Consider the following 18373-nt stretch of genomic DNA (forward strand, 5'->3'; position numbering starts at 1 on the left):
CGAACCCTCCATACCTGTGAGTTTTAAGCTAAGACTGTGAGCACCCTTTCACAGTCAGACACGGCTCCAGGGTTCCAGAGCACAGGTGCTGTCTAAAGAAAGAGCGAGTCCATCAAGGGGGCTGACCAGCCTGGAAAACCAAGTTCAAAGAAGGGCAAGTCGTCATGCATATCCAGCACCATCTGAAGGAGAGAAATCCTGGATCTGGGGTTGCTAAGGAGATGATCCTTGCTCAAGACAGGAACAGAGCACCGAGCTCCCTCAGTGCTGGAGTAAAAAATGCCCACCCCCAGGCCACCCACCTCTCCAAGCAATATTTGGCTTAATGACTCTGCTTCCCAGGTCTCTGGATACCAAGAAGGAGACACAAAAACATTCTGGCTACTGGAAAGAGGGAAGTACTGTTACAGATTCTTTGACTTCTTGCTTTCTATGTCACTGCCTAGTATTTCAGTTGGCATGAGTCTGTCCTCACTTCTGGCACCCTGACATGACACAGCTTAAGACTGAGAACCAGCCTGCAGAAGTGGAGTTCTTCACCTGGGGTTCATGGCCTTTTAGGATAGGTCTTTAGGAGTTCAAGGAATTCCACGAACTTATATGTACAAATGTGTGCACAGGTGCGTATGACCATGTGGGGATATGAAGTAAAACAAAAATTCAGATTCCCAAAGTGGCCCATGACTCAAAAAAGGTTAAAAACCACTTCTCTAGCTTCCTGGTTGGTGAACACACATAGGTGCTGGGAGGGTGGCATGCCCGGAGAAGTCACAGAAGCTCCGTGTCACCCCCTATCCACCCACAATACCCTGCCCTGTGCATCTCTTTCATTTGGCTGTTCCTGAGTTGTGCCCTTTATAATAAACCAGTAATAGTAAGTTTCTGTTTTTAATCACTTCTCTAGAATGTGGTGACCCAACCAAGAAGCTGCTCTTGGGAAACCCTGCCCACCACTAACCATCACCCTTAGATGGCACCTAGGTATCTAGACAGCATCACTGCATCCCCTTAAATTGCAACAGTGCAATGCCTAAACCACACCAGGCATGACCATTTCTATTATTTCTAAAGACTGTCAGAAAAGATTTTCCAACGCCTCTCAGTTATAATCCAAAAGACAACTGTCCTCAAAGTAAAATAATAATTCTATTATTTGCTACCAAGCCTCACCCCACAGAAAGTTTGTCTTTTCTGTACTTCTAAGTCTTAGTATAATTGACTCATCTTCTCCAGGAATTATAAGGGCGGTCTGGTGGAAGGGTAGTTCTTCTTAATCCAAAAATGCCTGGGCTTTCTTTACCACGTGATGTATTAGAGCTCAAAAAGAGGTGGCATTAATCTCCTAATAATTAAATGAATCCATAATTGCCAATGAACAGCAGAGGACAATGTATGAACTTGCAAACCACACAGATGTCCTCTCAGACAAAGAAAGGATTTATAGAAAGTCAAATATACTGATAATAACATCACATATTTATCATGGTGGTGGACGCAGGCAGAATCCCACAGAGTAAGCCTTCCTCTTGGCTTCGGCATTGGCTGCCAGCCAAAATTCACAGACTATAAACAATGAAAACCTTTCCATGAAGAAAGTTAGGAGTGGAACTCGCTTGGGGTCCCCAACTTTCTGAGGAAGTGCTCAAGCCATAAGTCAAAGCAACATTTTCATCAGCCCAAGGTGGCAGGCAGGATAAATGACCTGGCCATGAATGCACACGTTGAGAGGGAACTGTGAGAGGGGCCCTCAGGAAATACCTGAGGAATGCTGACGCCCATCTCTGTGGGCCTGGGCTGGAGACGAAGGCCCCAGCGAAGGTGTTAGCCCACCGTGGGAAGCCGAGCTCCTCCTAGCCTGTCTCGCTCCAGTGAAACACAACGGCTTCATTGTTGACTTTCTGTGGAAACAAGGTTCTGGTTTTGCAAGCAGCCTAATTCAGGGAACGTGCTGCCTGGCCTTGTGTGTTATGCGAAGCTAAGAGGGTTGAAGGCGGCCCTAAGTGGGGTCGTGGGCCCTAAAGCCTAGTGACGGCCTGGTCCAGGAGATTACAATTCATGAGAGCAGATGTCCCCAGATTTTCCACTCTACTTTCCCAAGGTGTTGACGTTTCCCAGCTTTTGAAGATGCAAATTTGTGACGTGTGAAATGAAGAGTCCAGTACCCGTTCCTTTGAAAACCTAAAAGAAAAAAGTCACTTAGAAAAACGTCTTTCCCCTTGAGGTCACTGGGTTGATTCCACCCTCGACTGGTTGTTACCAAAGTTCATTACTCAGACTTAAGTTCTAAATATTAAGGTTTCGGGGCATTGAGAGATGAGGGGAGAAAGGGGGGCTGAGAGGAAGCTGGGGGAAAGATGGGGGCACCGGAACTCTCAGCGGCTGGGCCAACTGGGGTCCAGACCCCAAAGAAGGAGTGCATTATGGCAAGGGGGCCCAGAAGAGTGGTCTCAAGTCCATGAGGAGCTTGCGGGAATGAACCCTCCTTATTCTTTTTTCCCACTGTTGAAATATCTGCAGGATGTTCTTGGGATAAAGAAGGGGAACAGGTCCTCTCCTCCTGCCCAGTGAATCACAGTCATGCTCTGCTCAAGAGTTTTTTCAGGATCCTGGTCTCCCACTCGGGACGAGTGTAGAAAGTCAGAGGTGATGATGGACGCCTATGATTCCCAGAATACTTGCCATTATAGAATTGGGGTTCAAAGAAGACTGTAATACATAGGGCTCCCACAAAAAAGAGGTATCACTGGGAAATTTAATGGGCACCTTCGAATCCTTAATAGAGCTTTTCTGTGGGCAGGAATGGGTAGAGAAGGGCAAAACCATGTGAATCTGCAGATGCTAGATGCTGGGCTAGACTCCTTCCTGTGTACCAACCTCCCAGTGCCTCCATCAGAGTTACAAATGGCTACATGTTCTGAAACAATCACTGAAACCACATAAAATAAATACACACCCAAAGGTCAAAGGACTCCTCAATTTGTCAAGTGCCTGGCACAGCATAGAGGAGTCAGCACATGGAAGAAATTGTTATGATCACATAGTTGTTTGAAACTGTTCCCAGCTTCTCCAACTGGACTGAGTTCCTTGAGAGCAGATGCCTCTTGTTATCTCCCTGCTGTACAGAGCACAGTTCCCAAAAGATAGAGTCAATGTAGGCAGCATTCAGTAAGTGTTTTTCAATGACTGAACGGAAGGAAGAAAGGAAGGAAGGAAGGAAGGGAGGGAGGGAGGAAGGAAGGAAGGAAGGAAGGGAGGAAGGGAGGAAGGAGGGAAGGAAAGAAGGAAGAATGGAAGGGAGGAAGGGAGGAAGGAAGGGAGGAAGGGAGGAAGGAGGGAAGGAAAGAAGGAAGAATGGAAGGGAGGAAGGGAGGAAGGAAGGGAGGAAGGGAGGAAGGAGGGAAGGAAAGAAGGAAGAATGGAAGGGAGGAAGGGAGGAAGGGAGGGAGGTGGGGAGGGAGGGAAGGAGGGAGGAAGGAAGGAAGAAGAAAGAAAAAGCACTACATAGTCATTGCATGAAAAAAAGAACTTTCTCTCATCCGCCACATCAAATCAGTACCACTGATTTTACTTCGCAACATCTTTAAAGCCATTCCTCCACTTCCTCCATCGCCACTGCCACCATCTTGTCATGCACTCTAGCCTGGCCTCTTCCAGTCTCATAACTGGTCTTTCTTCCACCTATCTCAACTCCCCTTCCAATTACACTCCACTCCGCAGTCCAAAGATCTATTTAAGATTCATATCCAATCATCGTGACGGCCTCCTTCTTAAAATATTTCGGTGGATCCATTGCACACTTGGGATAAAGACCAACTCCTTACCACGGTGTGGCCGATTAAATGTGTGCTGAGAAGACCAGCACGGCCGCAGTGACGGGAATCCTAAAAGCAGAGCACATAAGAGGCTAGTTCAACTTCCGAGGAACAATATCCATTCCAGGCGGAGGCAGCCAGGGGGCAGCTGCTGAAGAAAGCCCTACTCTACCCAGACATGGAGGATACCTGTGGCTGAGACTGAGCGGACTAAGAAATCAGAGAGAAGAAATTTTGGACTTTAATTCTTTGGAATTAAGAATTCTAAGCTTTGGACTTCACTCAAGTACTTTAAGAACACCCATTTACTAACCAAGAATTGCCATGTTGAGAAGAAGTCATTATTCTCTCTCTTCTTTTTATTTTATAAATTTATTTATTTTTTAAATTTATTTCTTTATCTTTGGCTGTGTTGGGTCTTCTCTAGTTGCGGCGAGCAGGGGCTACTCTTCGTTGTGGAGCGCCGGCTTCTCACTGCGGTGGCTTCTCTTGTTGCAGAGCATGGGCTCTAGGCACGCGGGCTTCAGTAGTTGTGGTCATGGCCTCAGTAGTTGTGGCTCGTGGGCTGTAGAGCGCAGGCTCAGTAGTTGTGGCGCACGGGCTTAGGTTCTCCGTGGCATGTGGGATTTTCCCAGACCAGGGCTCGAACCCGTGTCCCCTGCATTAGTAGGCGGATTCTTAACCACTGCGCTACCAGGGAAGTCCCATTATTGTCTCTTCATTAAAGCAGGTTCTCAAAGATACCTTTTGATCCCGGTTCGAGTCACTGTATGAATTTATTTTACAGCATTTGCCAATGTAATGTAATGGATTCCAAGAAAGGTTTTCTGCTATAACCCCTTCATCTTTTTGGTCAAATATTTATTGAGCACCTACTATGTTTCAGGTACTCTGCTAGGTGATGGGGTATCAATAGTAAAAAAGAAAGATATGGTTCCTTCCTTCAGGGAGCTGGGAAGTGTTCTGAAGGAAAAGAACAGGGTGCTTTGAGAGTGTATAACATGGGACCTGACCTAGCCAGAGGGGACAGAGAAAATATGACATTCTCTCTGAGACCAGAAAGATGAATAGGAATTACCCTGACATGGCCCCTGTCAGTAGGATATTGGTTAAATAGAATATTCAAGAAATATGGTATTTAGGTTAATTGAAAGTTCTAGCTTTTTAATTAAATAATTAATTATACCTCATTTATAAAGACTAAAATTCCAGTCCTTTCATTTCTATTTTCTCATTTTACTGTTATAAACCCTCAATGAGGGAGATTGAGAATGTATCATTCTCTCTGGTTTTGTAGATATTTTCTGTGTCCCATCCACGTCCCTCAGCCCTTAGCATTTCCATGCACACCGGCCCTGCTTCCTGCTGCCAGTATGTGTGTCTCTTTGCCTGAGCGCTATCTCTGACCACTAGTGTCTGCTCCCCCTGCCCACGTGGCAGGCCTGAAGGATGAGGAATTAACCCTGTGCTGGAAGCAGCTCTGAACCAATGACCGGTGGGAGTCAGTATATGAACAACCTAGGCCTTCATCCCTTAGGCAGGACAACTTGGAGGCAGGTATTCTACTTTGGTACCTAGAGATCTCCAGAGGGATTAAGCTGCCATTGCCCACAGTGGTAACTGACTTCATAACACACACTTTGGTGGTTGCTTTCCTGCCTTGTAGCATTTCTGTATTCCTCTGTAGGTGTTTCCTGAGATCACCTCTCTAATGGTTAATTTTATATGTCAACTTGGCTAGGCCATGGTGCTCAGCTGTTTGGTCAAACACCGCTCCACATTTTCTGTGACGGTATTGTTTAGATGTGATTAACACTGAAATCAGTAGACTTTGAGTAAAGCAGGTTGCCCTCCATTGTGTGGGTGGGCCTCATCCAATCAGTTGAAGGTGCTAAAAGAAAAAGGCTGAGGTTCCCCCAAAGAGGAAGCAGTTCTGCTCTGGATGGCCTTCAGACTTGAGCTGCAACGTCAATTCTTCCCTGCATCTCCAGCCTGCTGGCCTGCCCTGCAGATTTCAGGCTTGCCAGCCCCCCAGGTCTATAGCTATATCTATGCAAATATATACACGCAAATATACATATAGAAATGCATACATAAATACATACACAAATATATACATATATGCATTATATGTAGAACATACGTGTGTATGTATATATATGTTTGGATAGATAGATAGAGCTAAGTGACTTACTGAAGTCACAAAATGTCTTCGACATAGAGTTCAGACGAGAAGCCCCATCTCCTCACTGGCACGTGATTTGGCAAACACTTGCTTCACCCTCCTACTCCCATGTCCACGCAGACATGGTGAGTTGATCTTTTCCTCTGGGCCCAGTCGCATCCTCAGAAACTCTCTCAAGCCTCACTCTGGGCAGCCTTTTGCAGTCAGTAGGGCCTGGTGTACAAGAAGAGACCCGTTCGCCACCCCTGTTCTGGACCGCATTGAGAACCTCTCTGAAACACATCGCCATACTTTCTGACTTTGGTAGTGGCTGGCAGGATCTGACTAGTTCTCCCCACCTCTGACGCCCGACCAGCAACTTGAAGCTGGAGTCAATCATGCATTGCAGACCCACCCCACCCTGCCCGCCCCTCCGCACACTCACATGCCCATTCAAGCCTGCTCCATTTCCTGACAGCACCCCTCCCCCCGAACACCCACGCCCAGGCCCTGAGCTGGGAACTGTGTCACTCCCAGAGCCCAGATCTGATGGCCCAGCCAGAGCTGAGGCTAGCATGGGCCTGGCCAGGAAGAGGTGGTACTCTATGCTGATGGGCTGAGAAAAGCAACTCAGGAGGGAATGAACTCCTCTAGACACAGGCGGTTATTGCGGTCCCTCCTTCCAGTGGCTAAGGGGAGCTGGCTAAGAAAAGAACAAAAAAGTGTCACAGAGCTGATCCTGTTCTTCTCGAGTCCTCACACATGAGCCTAGAGCTCATTCACATATTTGCCAAAGTGCTTGCAGATGACGCAACTTCTCTTCCTATGGAATCTAAGGCCACGGATTTGGGAAAGTGGATTCGCAAGATAAACGCAGCAGAGGTGGCAAACCCTAGTGGGTTAAGAGCAGCAAAGGGGGCTGGTGCAGGGACCCCTGGCCCAGCTGGGAATCTTCCGACTGTCCCTGGAGACAAAGCTGCCCATGTTGGTCCAGGCGGCTCCTGGAAGATGGAGGCGTGGAAACAGCGGGCCCCTCCCCCATCCAGGCTGCGGGTCTGCAGCACACACAGCTGCAGCGCATCAAGACAAAAGGGAGAAAATGAAAGGGCTCTAGGCTGCAGGTTGAGTGGGACACGGTGACGAAGACAGCAGGAACCTTCCACGAGAGGAAATGCTTTAGCAAACAAGGCCTGGCCTCTGAGCCCTCACCCCCACCTTTGACCTGCTTTGATCAGCACAAGCCAGCTGCGAAAGCGAGGATGCTGGGAACTAGCAAAGCCGAGGCTCCCGATTCCTAGTGGGAAAACAGTCTACCTTTTCTCCTACGTGGGTACATAGTTTGTCAAGGTCACGTTGATGAGACCACAAATAGTGAACCAAAAGCCATCTGGATCAGAGATTAGGAGACCAGGGTCCAAGTGTCAGCATGACCACTGACCCCCAAGGTGACACACCCAAGGTCAAGGGCCGTCCACATGCAGGGTGATATTGCGGTAGCATAACCAGTCTGAGGCTTTGTGTTTGGAAAGTCTGTACAGTTCACTGGTCTGAGCAAATCCTGAAAACAACCCAGTGAGACAGGCAGGTGTATCATCCCATTTTACACATGACGCGACTAAGACTCAGAGAGGTTAATGCACTTACCTAAGGACACACAGCTAGTCAGTGGTGGAGTCAGAATTCACACTCTCAAATCAGGGCCCATTCTTACCTGCCATGGTTTCTCTTACAAGCTCTCAGAGAGTGATCAAAAAGTGATGCAACAAATACTTTTTCAAGCACTCGTGAGGCCCTGATCTGAGTGCTGAGTGTGAGAAGGCAGTGGTAAAGAAGATATGACAAGGAAGATATGCCCCAGGAAGTCAGGAAATGTGTGTGTGTGAGTTTGGTTTGAGGTTAAACTCATCCAAGTCTAGTTTATAAAGAAAGAAGGAAAATAAACCCAAGAGATTATGTTGCTGCTCATAGTGAACACAGCTCCCATGCGGAGAAGAGCAGGCCTTTTGCAGGACTCCTGAGTGTGACAGCTGGGAAGGATTGGCCCCAGATGGGGAGACCCAGGCCCAGGAAGGAGATCTGTCCCAGGTCACCCCATGGGTCACGGGCAGGATCAGGGTCAAGGCTTCAATCTCAGGACTGGGAGGGCAGAGATGGGAACACAATCCCTAACCTCCAGGCAAACAATGAAGAAATGTTATAAATAACTGTCAGAGACCTTAATACTTACAAAGTCATTATTCCATTAAGTAGCTTCTTTTTAGCAGAAGTATCCCCTGACCAGAGTCCCCCTTCCCTCTTAATGTTTCTACTCCAGCAGTGGCAGCTTGGAGTGTGCAGATTCATCAGAGGGTCCCTGATCTCATGGAGCTTGGAAAAAAAGAGGGGACATACTTCTGGAACAGATGCCAGACACTGCCCGGGCGTGACACGTTCTCAGGCCCGAGAGGGTGCGTGGCTTGCACATGGTCATCCAGCCTTCAGGCAGCAGAATAGGATCAACCTGGATCTGTGTGGGCTCTTCCGGACCCTCGTGGGAATTCTGCTTGGCCACCTGAAGGTCCAAGCTAACCCGAAAAAGGGGACCAGAGGTGGGGGGCTCATTGGGAAATCTGGTTTAGTTGCCAAGACCAGAAGATAGAAATTCCATGGCTGCACATCCCCACTGAGTCCTGGAGCCCTCCAACCAGATGGGAGAGCCTTGTGAAGAGTCTGGAGATGTGGACATGAATGTGTTGGGCCCCCAGTGATTTCAGGAGCCCCCCGTTCAAAATGCCCAATGTTGCCACCTATAATACCAGGCAAATGCCCCTTGGCAGGCTTCACCTCCTTCTTGGGCTTCCCAGAGTTAAATCACTGCTGGTCCTTCCACTGTGGGGTCTGGGTGCCCACGCCAGGGGCACGGCCTGTATCAGTGCATCCTGTGTGCACAGGGCCTCCCAGAGCCCAAACCCGGTGACCAATGGTTGAACTCAGTGGAGCTCGGAATAAAGTCCCCCGAAACTGGTGTGCCCGCGTAGGTGTTAGAGCGAGGGCAGTAAACAAAAAGAGAAAAGTAGAGCATTACCTCCAGTTGCTGCTTCTAACTGACTCCTAACCGCTAGGCGGGTCTAAGGACCTATTTGTTCTCTGCCTGAACACGTGGACTTATCACCGCCCACCTTGGACCAGAACTCCTGGAGCCTGGCTTCAGCCCTAACCGCTCCCAGGCTCTGAGTCCCCTCAGGGCAGCTCACTGCTACCCCACCCGAGTCACCCTGCCCGTGGAGGGTGGTCAGAATTGGCAAATCATAATCCCGGATGCCCAGTTAAATTGGAATTTCCGATAAACAACAAATCATTGTTTAGTTAAGTATGACCCATGCGATATTTGGGACGTACTGATAGTAAGCAATGTATTCATTGTTCATCTGAAATTCGTATTTAACCAGGCGTCCTGGATTTTATCAGGCAACCCTATTCCTGCAGCCCACTTGGTGGCTGGCACCTGCCGCCAAAACTGGTTGAGGGAGAAAACAGTAAAATATCCTGCTTTGCAAAAGTATTGGGGGATACATACTACAGGCTGCAGCCGCGGCTTTTCTTCCTCTTGTGTCATTTTTGGAGGGCGTTTTCACCACATATAAAGCCTGCGTCTCATGGCATGCAAATGAGACCCAGTCCCAGAGGGGGGAAAATGAGTTAGAGAGTAGTTAGAAAACAACCCCAGGGAATCCGAGACCCGCGCTTCATCTGCCGAGTCTTTTCTTCTCGTTAATTCATAACAGTGTCTTTTAAATCCTGGACTAGAATTCGAGAACAGTCGGTGTGCGAGTGTGACAGTCATTACTTCTAGAAGACGCCCGCTCCGCCAGCTGGGCGCCCTCCGCGTGTTCTTGGTGCCACAGCGGCCTCCAGTGGTCGCCCGAGGAACCGCACGCCGTCTCCACCGCCGGCCAGAGCCCGAGCCAGGCCCCGGCGGCTGCAGGGAGGAGCGGCGCCGGCGGCCCCGCGGCCCGGGCTGGGTGGGAGGATCGCAGCCGAAAGGCACAAATCCAAGCGCGCCACGTGGAAACAAAGCTCTTCCCTGTGGCTGTGAAGCTCCGAGCAGACCAGGGTTATATTTCATCTTGTGTGCCAACGTGCAACGTGTCTGCTGACCCAATTTTACAGACGTTCTCTTCAAAACGGACTCGGCTTTGTGAATATTTTTCTTTATCAAGCCGTGATGATGGAAACGTCAAAAAAAATCCTTTAAATAGAGAGAAGGTTGGGCTTGGAATTGATTCTTATTCTACCAGGTGGTGATGCTTAAATGGATAGTTGGGGAGATGTGGTAAAACCGCTGGAATTAGTACTCCCACCCCCACCCCTTGCCTCTTACCTCCAACCTAGCAACAGTCTCGCTTCATTTCCGAGCAAGGGCGGCACGGCTGATCCATTATTGAAAACACACGGCTCCCAGAACCTTGTTCATTTTCATATATGCAGCTCGGGGCAAGAGGTTCTCTGCCACAGCTTCCCTTTGATTTGAAAGCAATACAAAGAATAAAGGGAAATGAAAAATATGGCCATAGAGGGGCCGGCGCTTGATCCTTACACACACACACACACACACACACACACACATACACACACACGTGTGCGCCTTCCAGGTACATACAAAGGCAATTTTCCGAACGGGTGGGTCACCAGCCTTTCCCCTTTCACAAGTTGATATTCTGGCAGCTCCACAGCTTTGAGTTGGCTCGTTTGCACATTATTTCAGCTGAAATCTACCTCCTGGGTGGGGAGACCCAAGGAGAGCAACGATGCCACGCAGCAGCCCTTGCAGCGGGGCCACGAGAACCGGCTCGGAGGTGGCGGGAGGAGAGACGCGTGGACCTGGGTCTGAGGCCTGCCCGCCCGGGCACCTGCGAGTCCTTGGCCCAGCGGCTTCCGGGCTCTGCGCTTCAGCGCCCCCTCGTGGAATAAGGAGCTGCCTGGGCGTCCTCCCAACTCTGAGTCTCTCTCAATGCCCTCAAGACGCCTTCGGTCTTCCTCAAATTCTGTTTTAGAAATTCCTTTCGTTCATTCATTTCGCAAACACGTATGTGCCTAAAATGTGCCAGGCACTGGGTTAGAAGCTTGGCATAGAGAAGTGAATAGGAAATGCCCCCTTCCTGAGAACAAGGTCACTGCAAAGTGACAGAAGGTGTACCAGAGGAGAGCTATCAACCCGGGTACCCTGCTCTGCTGCTGGGGGTGTAAATTTGGGCCACCTCTTCGGAGGCCAGTTGGGCACCAGCTTCCAGATTGTCACGTGCACAGACTGCATGAGTCAGGAGCCCCAGCTGCTTGACTGGCTCTGGTTAACTGAAGCAGAAAAGATTCTGGCTTTTTTTCTTTTTTCCAGGTTATTGAGTAACTCACTGAGTCCCAGGGAAGGCTGCTGTCTCAGGATCAGGTAGGGACGTAGGTGACCAGGCAGCTGCCATGACCATAACCAAAATCGCACCACAGAGCAGCCTGGCAATGACACTGCCGTTGTCCCTGCGGGAGGCGGGAGGTGGGAGGCCGCTGCTTGCTGGTTGTGAGCGCGTGTCTGCTTAGCTGGGTAGACGTCGGATACCCGCTCTCTAGCCACAAGGAAGCCACAGGGAGGGTGGGGACCCGATATTTTCTGCTTCTCCGATGGCAAGTGGGCTGTGCCTCCCACCCAAAAAAAGAGCGTGGGGAATTGCCGCAGCAGAGGAAGACGTTTACGATGCTGGTGGCCAAACTTATGACAAATGTCTTCCACACGTGCCTTTGACCTGGACATTCCATTTCTACAATTTAATCCTTTAGTGTTACATTAATACTTACACAGGTGCTAGTTATCCCACAGACATTTGTTGTGTGTGCTACCATGTGCTAGGCACTAGGAGATAAGGGCGCAAAAATGGACACTCTGTGCCCCTATGGAGCTTCCCGTGAAAACAGATACAAATGAAGTCATTCCCGAAATGAGTGTGAAAGTACAAGTGAGCTGAGGGCTACGAGGGAGTGGGGTGGGTATGACGCAGCAGGGAAGGATGCTCTTGGGACGGGAGGGTCCAGCTGGCCTTGAGGACAGAGGAGTCAGGATGGGGGAGACGTGGCAGGTCTGTAGGGGCCAAACCACGAAGGGTCTACACGAAGGCCAGGTTGAAGTGTTTTCTGCGTGTCCTTGTTTCACTGGGAAGCCACTGAAACATTTGGAGGTGAGGGAGGTGCAAACAGTGACACGATCAGATTTGCATTTGCAAAGATCAGAACTGTGTGAATTGGATTGCAGTGCAGCAGGAGTGGGAGATCCCTTAGGAAGTGGCTGCACGTCCAAGTGACTGGAGATGGTGGCATGGACGGTATGAAGGTCAAGGCTGGGAAGAGCAGCAGTCTTGATATTAACCTTTGTAGAAATATTCACATGGATTAGGTGCCACGGGAGACGAAGGACACACCGAGGTTTCCGGCTTTGTCCTCCGGGAAACAGCATCACGTGCTCACATCGTGTCATAGAAAGCTGGGGTTGGGGAAGACCTTAGAAATCATGCAGCGTGAAAAGCAGGTTGTAAAACAGTATGGAGAAAAACAGGATGCAGAACAGGGCCCAATTGTTGCATAGACTGTGCACAGGAAGGGAGGGCTATGCCGAGTTAACGGTGGAGTCAGATTGTCTTTGCTTTGTACATTTTTCTAATTTTTCTGTGATGAATATGTAAATACTTTCACAATAAGGGAGGAATCCAATCTTATTTTTTAAAAGAAATTACCTAGTATATATAACTCCTCTGCGATCAGAGAGAAAACTGAGATGGGAAAAATCTCTCTGGACAGGAAGAAAGAAGAAATTCAGTCAATTACTACTAGAGAAACTTTTTTTGTTTGAAAATCTTCATCTGTATTTGAAAGCTCCTTGCCCTCCTGAAAGGTTTGTTTGTTTGTTTGTTTTTTTTAATTTTTTTTTTTTATAGCTACTTTATTTATTTATTTCTTTATTTTTGGCTGTGTTGGGTCTTCAGTTCGTGCGAGGTCTTTCTCTAGTTACGGCAAGTGGGGGCCACTCTTCATCGCGGTGCAGGGACCGCTCTTCATCGCGGTGCGCGGGCCTTTCACTATCGCGGCCCCTCCCGTTGCGGGGCACAGGCTCCAGACGCGCAGGCTCAGTAGTTGTGGCTCACGGGCCCAGCTGCTCCGTGGCATGTGGGATCTTCCCAGACCAGGGCTCGAACCCGTGTCCCCTGCATTAGCAGGCAGACTCTCAACCACTGCGCCACCAGGGAAGCCCCTCCTGAAAGGTTTTTTTCAGCGTTATTTGCAAAGGGCCACTCCCCTTATATAGTCAGCACATTATTTTAATAATTGAGTGTGTATTCCCCAAATCATAAAAGGGTCAGAGACAGAAGGGGTTTTGGGAGTTAGTCCTGCTCCAGCAAATGATTGCCTGCCAGGGTCTCTGGACCTCAGCACTCCTGCCAGGGGGGCCTGCTGGGTTTTGTCCTGTGCATGCGTCCTATCAGCCCTGGCCTCTCCCCACTCAATGCCAGCACCCCGGCCCCAGTTGTGACAACCAAAGGTGACTCTAGACATTGCCAAATATCCCCGAAGGCAGAATTGCCCCCGTTGAGAACCACCGGCCTAGGTGTTGCTTACATACCTCAGGTGACAGAGAGCTCACCACGCCTAGAAGCAAGCTCTTCCAACCCGGAGTCGCTGTTGGAGAGTTCAGCCTTCCACTGAGCCGCCATCTGTCTCCCTGCAGCGTCAGTGCTGCTTCTTCCTTTGGGCCCATTAGCAAGCGTGTCCAGTCTCACTTTCGCATGATGCTTCTGCAGAGATTTCAAGACAGTGCCCTGCACTGCTCCCCGTCGCCCCCCTCGGCCTGCTCCCAAGTCATTTGTCTCCCAAGTTGAACATTCCTCCTTCAGCTGTTTGCCTCACAGGACATGCTGGGTCTTTTGTTGGTCCACATTTCCGTGACCGCTCCAGGTCCCCGGCTAAACACGATTCTCTAGGTGCTGGCTGGCCGTGGGGTGACCACCTCCCTCCTCCTGGACGCCCATTTATGTAGCCCGCAGCTATGTCACACCAGGTCTCCGTACCAAGCTGCTGGCCAAAATGCTGAAGGTTTGCCTGTGTGACTGGTTTCTTGGGTCACCCCCCAACCCAGCACCTTGGATCTGGGCCCCCACCCCCTCTGTTAGGACTAACTACGTTTATCCTTCTCAAATTTCACCATTTCACAAGAAATCTGTAACCATGCTTGCCTCAGGGGACAGCAGGGGGGGCTGGGGACGGGATGGAAGAGAAAATGACTCTTCATTGCACACACGTCTGTGTCTTTTAAACTTTGTACCGCACATATGTATTACCTGGTCACAGTAAACAAGCCAGCAAATAAATACATGGGACATACTTCACCTGCTTAGAGTCACCCAATCCATCCAGCCTGTCCTGACCCATTTGGAAATGGATGCTGTGTCTTCCAGTATCCTCAATTTCACCCCCAAAGACCTTCCAAATCTTCACTGAAGGCCATCCGCGAGGCAAGCCTCACCAAGGCACTTTTAAGTCAAGGTACTGAGTGATGACTTTTCCAGTTGGGACCCCAGGAACTCACCCATTTTCTTCGAGAAGACAAGTCAGCCCTCCTCTAAGCGATCGCTATTGCGTATCTGGTCTCCCTAAACAGAGGCTCACCTGACTGACCACCCTACTTCCTCCTTTCTGGGGAGTCTCTAACTGCAGGGCAAGCCGGGAGAAGTATCACCACGCGGAAAGGTGCTTCTACGCTCCAGTTTAAGTCACCCTTACCACCATGAACCCGGCTCCTGCACCCATCCCATGGCGCACCTGCGCTGCCCTCACCCGGCTGCGCACCTGGACTGCGGCACTAAGATCTGGTAAAGGCCTCCATTTATTGATATTTTAAGGCAGCAGCGAGCAGTCCTGAAGTAGCAGCAAGAATTTCACACACTGATAATGGCAAATGTATATGATTTATTCATACAATAACTCATGCTGCACTTAACACATACAAGGCCACCTTTTCAATTGTGTGGAAGAGATTAATTGATAAAACCTGTTAAGTAAATAATGAGTTTTGAATATAAATCACCTGCAAAAGGTTCTTTCCAAAACACACTCGGAACGACGATAAATTAGGACAAGGGTTTTGTAAATGCCAGCCTCGGTCCTGCTGCAAACCGTCTTTCCAGCATAAATCACACAGTCCCTGTCACAGGCAGGAAGAAGCAAAAGTGGTTATTAACCCTTGGCCTTTGCCCCTCTCTTTGTCCGCATCCTAACTCTTGCTTCCCAGCAACTGCCAAGTACACTAGACCTCGTGGCTTTGTTCCCCCCGGCAGGGGGTCTCTGCTCCTCCTGTGATCCTGTGCGGGCACCCGCAGGTGGTCTCCCAGACACCTCATTCAGAGCCAACCCAAGCCACGTTTGTTTCCTCCAGCCTGGACTCATCCCCATCAGAGGCCTAAAACCATCGTCCGGAATCCAGAGCCAAACAAGGATATCCTCCGGTGACTGGTGCTATTGGCTGCCAGGGCTCTTGGGCAGGAAACTCTGTCCCAAAGAAAAGCCCTTGAAGGTGGGCTCCCCACCACATCAGACGCTCGACAGGAAGGCAGCCTCTGCCCCAGCAGGTAGGTAAATGAGAGAGACACCAGCACGAGCTTCAGTAGCACGTGGAGGGCAAGTCCCGACAGCAGTGAGGGCTCTGAGCGTCACAGCAACAGTGCGGCTGACCCGAGGGCCCCAATCAGTGACAGCCCTCTCGGCTTCAAGGTCTCGTTCACAGAAGAGAGAGACTGCCCAGAAGAGCCAAGGGGACACCGAGGGCATCGGGGTGGGAAGGGGCTAGGCTGAGAGCAGGTTCAACCACAACGGGCTGTACCTAAGGCCCAAAGAGACCCTGGGTGGAGGCCGAAGTGGGCAGCTGGGTTCTAGCCCAACACCCGAGCCCAGGCCAGAACTTGAGACTCCTCAGAGGAGCTATAACCTGCAGGCTGGACTTGGGCAAGGAGAAGGCGCTGAGCCTCATTTAGGAACGTGTACCCCCAAATTTTCACACAGTGAGCTATGACAGCTGGGGCGCCTGGCAGGCATCACTGAGGTTGGCCTGAGGGGGAAGGGCCAGCCCCTTGCTAGAGTTCAGAGAAATCCTGCCCTCTGTAGCCGGGGCGAGTCACCTTGCTCATCTCTCAGCACACTCCCCACCATTTTTCTTTTTAATTTATTTATTATTTATTTTTGGGCTCATTGGGTCTTTGTTGCTGTGCACAGGCTTTCTCTAGTTGCAGCAAGTGGGGGCCGCTCTTCATTGCGGTGCGTGGGCTTTTCATTGCGGTGGCTTCTCTTGTTGCGGAGCACGGGCTCTAGGCACGTGGGCTTCAGTAGTTGTGGCACACAGGCTACAGTAGTTGTGGCTCGTGGGCCCTAGAGCGCAGGCTCAGTAGTTGTGGCGCACGGGCTTTGTTGCTCTGTGGCATGTGGGATCTTCCCGGACAAGGGCTCGAACCCGTGCCCCCTGCACTGGCAGGCGGGTTCTTAACCACTGCGCCACCAGGGAAGCCCCCTCCCCACCATTTTTAAGTGATCAGAGATGAGCATGGGCTGGGTATCTGCCCAGAAGAATTAAAAGCAGACACTCGAACAGGTATTTGTACACCCATGTTCAGAGCAGCATTATTTGCGATAGCCTAAGGGCAGAAACTCCCCAAGTGCCCATCTGGGATGAATGAATAAACAATGCAGTCTATCCACACCATGGAACATTATTCAGCCTTAAAAAGGAAGGACATTCAGACACCTGCTACGGCATGGGTGAACCTAGTGGATATTCTAAGTGAAAGAAGCCAGACACAAAATGCAAATAAGCGTGTGATTTCACTTATATGAGGTTTGTAAAGTAGTCAAGTTCAGAGAGACAGAAAGTAGAATGGTGGCTACCAGGGGCTGGAAGAGAGGAAGAATGGGGAGTGACTGTTGGATGGGGACAGAGTTTTGGTTTTGCAAGAGGAAGAGTTCTGAGGATGGATGCTGGCAACAGCGGCATAACACTGTGATGTGACTGTGCTTAACGCCACAGAACTGTACACGTAATAACGTGTGAGATGGTAAATTTGATGTTATGTGTATTTTACCACAATTTTTAAAAAATGTGTACAAAAATTTGAGAATTTCGGTCAAAAAAAAAGGTTAATGTAGGAATGGTGGTGCAGTCATGACAACTGCTAACCAAAAACTGTCAACAACATGAAAAAGCAGGCTAACGTTACTTTAGACCAAAACAGCTGGACACGGGATTCTACGTGGTAGATGTGAGCTATGTCAAGGTGAACGTGTCCATATCTGTGCACATGGACGTGGGCAGGAGAAAGAGCAGAAAGCGATGTCCCCACGGCAGCGGTGGCCACGTTCTGGAGGCGCGCTTCTGTTCATCCTCACCACTTCCTGCGTCTTCCAAATTTTACAAGATGAGTATATACTATTCTGATAATGGGGTGGAGAGACAGGGTAAATTAAGTATAAAAACCAACCACAAGAAAAGCTAAGGAATATGAATATTTATTAAATCTCTAGATTGGCAGGGGTCTCCATGTTTACTAGGAAAAGACAGGAAAAAAATCACGTAGGAAAAGAGCAATTTGTTTGATTACTTATAAAAGCGAAACCTAAAATTTAAAGGCAAATTCACACAACTAGAAATACAAATGCCCAACAATCGTACAGAGAGAACAGTGATCAAGGTCATTAATAAGCAAAGAATTCAAAGCTCACAGAGGATGCCACTTTCACCTATTATTCTGGGGGTTAGGGTTTTTGTTTGTTTTTAAGGTTTGTATAATCTGTACGCTTGTTTGCTTTATTTTCAGTTTTACTACCTTAAGGAAGCAGGAGAGTGGGGCAAGGACTGAAATCAAGATGCTTTTGGTAATTTGGCACTGAGAGCCCGTCCTATGGGAGTAATGTGAAGTACACAAAATCATTTTATTCACAAAGTTGCTCATCACAACATTATTTACAATACTGCAAATTTGGAAATTGACTAAATTCCCAATAACTGAAAGAAGGTTAAGTAAATTATGATGAAATTACACAATAAAATATACTACCACCAGTACAAAGTATCTTTGCAAAAACCTGTAATAACCACATGTAACAGTGAAAAAATAGGAATATAAAATTGCACGATACAGCACACGGTATGATCGTAACAGTGTAAAAAATTTACACCCCCAAAAAGACAAGATATTAAGTGACTCTTTTGGTGTAAAATACTGACGCATTTTCTTACCTTTTACTACATTTGTATTTTCCAATTTTTCTAAAATTAACACGTTAATTCTACAATCAGAAAAAAATACTTTTAAAGTAAGGTGCCCACAAGATTCCTCAGCGA

Source organism: Balaenoptera acutorostrata, chromosome X (assembly GCF_949987535.1).
Source record: "Balaenoptera acutorostrata chromosome X, mBalAcu1.1, whole genome shotgun sequence".
NCBI lineage: Eukaryota > Metazoa > Chordata > Mammalia > Artiodactyla > Balaenopteridae > Balaenoptera > Balaenoptera acutorostrata.